The following is a 7,651-nucleotide window of genomic DNA, read 5'->3' as shown; positions in this document are numbered from 1 at the left end:
TCACACCATGCCCCCAAATTAATTCTAAATAAATCATAGACCTAAGTATAAGATCTAAAACTATAACATTTCTAGGAGAAAACATAGAACAGAATCTTTGTGACCTTTGGTTAGGTAAAGATTTCTTAGTAAATAAAAGCAAAATAATAAATATAACTACTAAAATTTAAAAGGGTTTTGTGTGTTTTTGTTTTTGTTTGTTTCTCTAAATTTTAAAGTTTTGATCTCTAAAGACATTGTTAAGGAAATGGAAAGACAAGCCACAGAATAGGAGAAAGCATATTTGCAAAACTTGTTTCTTTGATAAAAGATTTGTGCCCAGAATGCACAAGGAATTCTTAAAACTCCATAGTAAGACTACCTGATCTTTCTTTAATGGGCAAAAGATTTCAAAAGACACTTGAGCAAAGAAGAACGGCAGTAAGCAAATAAAATGATGTTCGACACCATTACACATTAGAGAAATGCAAATTAAAACTACGAGAAACTACTACACACACGCACACACACAAGCATGATTAAAATCTTAAAAACTGACAAAACTAAGTGTTGTTAAGAGTGTAGAACAACTGGAACTTTTATACCTTGCTGGTGGGAATGCAAAATTGTACAGCTACTTTGAAAAATAGTTTGGTAGTTTCTTGAGTGAGCCACATACTTACCATATGACCCAGAAATTCCATTCTTAGATATTTACCCAAGAGGAACAAAAACATACATTTGCATGAAGATTTGTACATAATGCTTATAACACCTATATTAATAATAGTTAAAAATGGGAAACAACCCAATCTCCACCCATGGATGAATAGGTAAATTGTGGTACATAGATACAATAAACACAACTCAGTAATAAAAAGAAAAAACTACTGACACGTGAACAACGTGGATGCTTCTCGAAGGCTTTATGCTAAGTGAAAGAAGCCAGATATGAATGAGTACATGTTGATGTTTCCATTTACAATATGTAAATCCTTAAAACATAATGCCTTTTTTGTTGGCGGCTGGCCACTATGGGGAACCAAACCCTTGACCTTGGTGTTACAAGGCTGTACAAACATAATGCCTTTGATCAAGGCAGATGTATAGGTACAGAAATCAGATCAGTGTGGGGCCTGCCCGTGGCTCACTTGGGAGAGTGTGGTGCTGATAGCACCAAGGCCACGGGTTCGGATCCCTACATAGGGATGGCCGGTTAGCTCACTTGGGAGAGTGTGGTGCTGAAAACACCAAGTCAAAGGTTAAGATCCACTTACTGGTCATCTTTTAAAAAAAAAAGAAAGAAAGAAAGAAAGAAAGAAATCAGATCAGTGATTGCCAATAGCCAGAGGTAAGAGGTGAGGTGAAGGGGTACAAGGCAACTTTTTGGATGTTGGAAATGTTGTCTCGATTGTGGTGTTGGTTGATGGCTGTATACTTGACAACCCGTGAATTTTACTTTATGCAAGTTATACCTCAATATATCTGGGGTTTTTGTTTGTTTGTTTGGCAGCTGGCCAGTAGCTGGATCCGAACCCTTGACTTTGGTGTTATCAACATCGTGTTCTAACCACATGAACAAACCAGACAGCCCTATCTGATTTTTCCTTTTGCCTCCCTAACTCCCCACCCCACCCCACCCCTTTTTTTTTTTTTTTTTTTTGCCCTCCCTTCAGCTCTATCTGATTTTTAAGATCCAACACGTGTGAGACTTGCTGGCTAATCGTGGTTTGGACAGTAAAGTGAAGAGAGTTGGCTGCATTGGAAATATAAAATCTACCCCCAAAATCTGCTGGAGGAAAAGGATGTGAGATTGTTTCCCCTGGACCAGACGAGAGCCGCGGAGGAGGAGCAAGGACCAGCACAGAGCTGTATTAAACCTGCCCGAGAGCGCCACCTGGAGGGAAGATGCGTCCCCAGCCGCGAGAAGCTGAAGGCTGACCTGCTGTGAGCCCGGGAGAGGTCAGCTACACCAAGGGACTCGTGGGTGACAGACCCCAAAACGGTGCGAGATAGAGTGTCTCAGAACTTACAAAAGTGCCCCTAGATGAAGAGTCAGCTGTACAAATAGACAAAGCCCGACACGCTTCCGTGCCAGCTCACACAGTACTAGTCAAGATAAGACTTTTCTGTCCCCTTCCCCCTCCTGCTCCCCAACTTGGACCTTGGAGAAACCAAAAGTAGCCAGAGTTAGTGAGGAGGATGAGAATCCCAGGGTGTATGAGCAGGTGCGAGGAGGGACACTGAGAAGTTAATTAGATTCTCTCTCTGTCTCTACACACACAGACACACACGCATGCACGAACATGCACACACACACGCGTGCACACACACACGCATGCACACAGCACACACATATGTGCACACACACACACCTTTCCCCATTGCGTGCTGCCTGCACAAAACAGACCAGGATTCAGGGTTTTCTCTTGCCCGAACTCCACCTAATAAAGTTCTAAGAGCAAAACAAACAAACAAACAAAAGAACAAATCAAGAAGGTGCAAAGGAGAAATTTTTAACTTTAAATGAACTTTTAAGGTTTTTTTGGTTGGATTTTTTATTTTGCATTTTTTTATTGTGGTAAAATATGCGTAACTTAAAATTTGTCAGCACCATGGGGCCTGCCCGTGGCTCACTTGGGAGAGTGTGGTGCTGATAACAACAAGGCCACGGGTTCAGATCCCTATATAGGGATGGCTGTTCCACTCACTTGGGAGAGCGTGGTGCTGACAACGCCAAGTCAAGGGTTAAGATCCCCTTACCGGTCATCTTTAAAAAAAAAAAAAAATTTATCAGCACCAAATATACTCACACTGCTGTGCATCTGTCTTAAGTAACTTTTCATCATCTCAGACTGAAACCCTACACCCACCAAACAACTCCCATTACCCCCCCGCCACACCCTATTCTACCCTCCATCTCCATGAATTTGGCCACACTGTGTGGTTTTTTAAATGGCAGTTACTGAAATGATACTTTTATAACTTCAAGTACCCAGGAACATTTTACCAACAGAGTTCAGAAAGGCTTGGGCCTGCCCTATATTCAGTTCAAAAGGGCAGCGATGTGCAGTCCCCACAGAACAAGTTTGAATGGAAATTGGAAGGTAAAAGTAAAGGTGCTTCATGCTGGCACCCTGTGAGTCTTGTCTGTTCAGCCTCACAACCACACAAACAAAAGGGTTTTTTTCCCCATGTGACAAGAAATCTAAAGGTATAGAGTCCAGGGCTAACACCACTGGTCGAGAAGTCACCAACAGCCAGGCTCCTTCTAGCTTCTTGCCGCACTGTGCTTGGCGTAGCCCACCATCCCCATGGTCTAGGTCCAGAGTCTGAGCTCCAGGCAGGAAGAAGAAGAAAAGGAAGAGGCTTTGGGGGGAATTGAAGAAACTGTCACTCAAACCATGTCCTACGTTCTGTGCTTCAGAAGAGTGAGCTGGTGGACAGAACCCGTTCTAAAGGATCAGGAAGCCAGAGGATGGCCACGTCTCTTGTTAGGGCCAGATTGGTCAACGATTCTCATCTCTGAGTACTGAAGACACACACTCATATTAAAAGACCTGGGGCAATTATCTAGCTGGTAAGCTTAGGCCACGTGTCTGTAGCTTGGCTATGCCAGCAGGGTGGGTGAGGAAGGATTTGCTCCCTCGGCTACTGTAGTGGGAGACGGGGGTGGGAGGCAGGCAATGGATATCATTGCCTCTGTCATATAAATGGGCTGGAGATGACCCTGTATATTAACCCCTATGTTGTTTACTTCTGCACAATAGCACTGTTAGCTTAAAAGCCTACGGTAGCCAAACTCAATTTTTTACATGCAATTGCTTTAAATATAGCCCCAGTACGTGTATGTTTAACCACTTAGGGCCTGCCTGCTTTCCATATCCTGCCAAACTGCGTCCAACATCAGCTGACCATAGATAGGACAAACCCTGGGGCTATTTTAAAAAAAAGCTCAAGCCTCTGCTGGAGTTCTTTGACCCAAAGACATCCCTCCTCACCTAGACATGTAAAGCCCCTCTCCGATTCCCCTCTCCCGGGGAGTTCCCTTGCCCTCTTGCCCTCCTGGGTGGTGGCCCTGCTCGCTATCCCTAGAAGGTCTTCTGCTCTGAGGGACCTGCTCTCCCAGGCAACCCAGTCCAAGTGCCCCCCCACAAAGAAAGCTCATCGTGTGCTGCTGCCCTCTTGTGGTCATATTTTTCCTTGCTTGGCCCCCAAATCCTAGAATTCACCATGGCGCCTCAACCCCAATAGGGGAGGAATAATCCCCCATCAGAAAATCTGGATACTATTAGGGAGGAGAATAGAGAGTAGGCAGCCAAAAACCTGACAAACATCCACTACAGTAGGTAATGCCTAAGATAAATAAGGCTCTCAGCACAAGGGAAAGGCTGGTGCCCCAAGGCAACTGGAGCACTTTGACAAGAGACAGAAGCAGTGAGTAAAGAACCAGACGCTGCCAGGAAAGAAACACCAGGGGCGCTTTGTGATCCATCCCTTCTGCTGTAGAACTATGAAGAAAAGAAAATGACAAAGTGATGCCCTCTTACAAGAATCGAACTTCCTCATTCTAAATCTCAGTCAAAGACACCCTGTCCCTGGGAGCTAGCAGGTGGGGAAGCCACAAACATCCTCCTCGCCTCTTCAAGTTTTCAGAGACTTTGAGCCTGTGTCAAATGGGCGATGGTGCTGCTTCTTCCTCGCTGCTCCCACTTCAATCTGCATGTGGTGTGTGCTGCCCTCCAGGGACCCCTTGGAGTACAGTGGTCCCCCCTTAACCACGAGAGACACGTTCCAAGACCCTCAGTAGATGCCTGAAACCGCAGATAGTACCAAACTCTATGTTTACTGGTTTTTTTTCCTAAACGCACGTACCTATGATAAAGTTTATTTTATAAATTAGGCACAGAGAGAGATTAATGGCAATAACAGATAATAAAATAGACCAATTATAACAATATACTGTAATGAGAGTAAAATAAGGTTTACTTGAACACAACTATTGCCATACCGCGACAGTCAATCTGTCAGCTACTATGTGACTAAGCCAGCCAGCTACTAAGTGACTAACAGGCAGTAGCATATGCAGCCCAGGATACGCTGGACAAAGAGATGATTCCTTTCCAGGGTGGGATGGAGCGGGACAATGCAAGATTTCACCACGCTACTGAGAACAGCACACAATTTAAAATTTATGATTTGTCTTTTGGTGGTTTTTTTGCAGCTGGCCGGAATGGGGATCTGAACCCTTGACCTTGGTGTTATGAGGCTGCACTCTAACCAACTGAGCTAACTGGAGAGCCCGTGTATGAACTGCTTATGTCTGGAATTTTCCATTTAAGATTTTTAGACCATGATTGACTGTGGGTCACTGAACCATGGTAAAGGGGTACTACTGTATATGCATCAGTCAGTGTTATTAATTGTAAGCAAAAGACACACTTCTGCCTGAATTAAATAAAAAACAAATTTATGAAAGGTCTGTGGGTACAGAAAATGGATGGGGGGGAAGGATGCTGTTGGAACTGGCTGAGAGGCCATGCGGCCAGGATCAGTGCTCAAAATCATGCTGCAGAAATGTCTGGTGAAGATACCACTGGCTCCACCACACCTAAGGACCAGCTGCCCCAACTTGTATCCCTGACACTGAACAATACATGCCCTGTTGTCATACATATAACTCTGAGGCAAGATTGTGAAGGTGCACTGCTGTCCCTACTAGGTACGAACAAATGACTTCTGGATTCTCTGCTTATTGAGAGAGAGAAAAAAACATTTACCGGAGCTGTGTTGATTTTCCCCAATGAAGAAACCCCTGGAATAGCACCTCCAATTTAAGTTACCTCTTTTTACTGTATCTACTGCCGTTTTCCAAGGCCTATCCGTCTTCTGCATTAGACAAACCACTAAATTAAGTTGAAATGTGATAGTTATCAATACCTCTTCATCTTTCAAGTCTTTAATGGTAGCATCCATTCATCTTTACAATTCCTCCCAAAATGTAGTATTGATTTTAGTTTACTATTCTGCGTATAGAGGGAGCACTGCAGAGGCTTCCATTTGGCCTTTACTATGATAAAGGCTCTTACTCTGTGAGTCTGAGAAGCAATGTGAAGAGTATAATCATTGCTGAGTGTATTTATTCCAACTGCAAATTCAGAAAGTGTGTAGATAACCACAAGATAAGTATTCCACAGACCTCCCGTGAAGTAATGTAGGTCAAATTCCCCTTTAACAAATAACCTTCAAAGTCACTTTCTAACTAATGGACCCAGGGCATTCAGAAATGATTAGCTCAGAGCAGGCACCCAATAGTCCCTGAAAGATGTGGGTATTTCCCTTTCCTGAGTGCACAGTTATCCTAGCAAATGGCATATACTCATTCTAATACCACCTCTCTGTCTATCGTATTCCTGGCTTGCTCAAAAATCTTGTCCAGTGGTTTATGCAATTGGGATCACCTGGAGTCTTGTGGGGTTTTTTTTTTATTTCCAATATTTTGGTCACATTGCACAGAGACAGCTTGCAAAAATTGAAGTCTTCTATCCACATCACACTTTATTGTCTCTATCTCTAGAGTCAAATCCCAGCATGCCCCAGGGGGCCAATTATGAAGTCCACCTGGGAAAAGCTTCATACACATGCATGCATGCATGCATGCATGTGGCAGACCTGAGCCACAGAAATGATGAACAGGAGAGTCTTTTCTGGAGCCTGAAGGGATGGTAGAAAGGCTGACTGCTGGGTGCATATCCTCCCTCATCTCTGGAATCCCTCTTTGATTGGAAGAACATCCAGGGCTGCTGGAGGACATGCTCTGTGGATTGAGGGACAACCAACCTTTGGCTGTTTTCCAGGCTCCTCACTGTCCTCCCCCAGCACAAGTGTCTCAGAATAGGAACTCAGTGAACGTTTGTTAAATGCATCTGTGAGGTTATTGCTATTAGCAGCAATTCTCAAGCCTGAATACCCATAATAATCATCAGGGGAGCTTTAAAAAATATCATGACTGGGCTCAATTCCAGAGAAACTGACTGCATTGGTGTGAGACTGGAGGGGAGGGAGAAATCAGGACATTGTTTTGTAATCAATACAGGTGATTCCAGTTTCAGAAATCACTGGCCGAAGACATGAGATAATGCAGTGGGTCTCAGCCTTGCCTGCACATTGAAAACACCTGGGAAGCTTTAAAAAAAACCCAATAAATTGCCAACCCAGAGATTCTGACTTAGCTATTTAACTGGTCTGCCTGGGTACTGGGATTTTTTAAAAAATCTTGCCAGGTGATTCTAATACGCAGCTAACGTTGAGAACCATTAGGATAAAAGAATGAATAATTGAGGAAATGGGGAAACGACTGAAGGAATGAATGAATCTACAGTCTTACGCTTCAGACTGAGAGTCACCATGCACGTGTGCATATGTGTGTGTGAGTTTGCAGGGCTGGAGAATTACCCATACCATTTAGCACTAGGGAGACTGAGGCCCATAGAGCAGAGAGAAAGGAACTCATGTTTTTGGAGGGTCTGCTCTGTACCAAGCACTGGCCTAGATACTTTAAATGTTTAATCCTAACAACCCTGTAAGGATAGATATTTTCCCCATTTTACAGAAGTAGAGTCAAGACTCCCAGAGGTTAGATGACTTGCCTGCAGTCACAAAGAGAGTTAGT

This window comes from Cynocephalus volans, chromosome 10 (genome assembly GCF_027409185.1).
Source record: "Cynocephalus volans isolate mCynVol1 chromosome 10, mCynVol1.pri, whole genome shotgun sequence".
NCBI lineage: Eukaryota > Metazoa > Chordata > Mammalia > Dermoptera > Cynocephalidae > Cynocephalus > Cynocephalus volans.
This window is presented reverse-complemented; position numbering follows the sequence as displayed.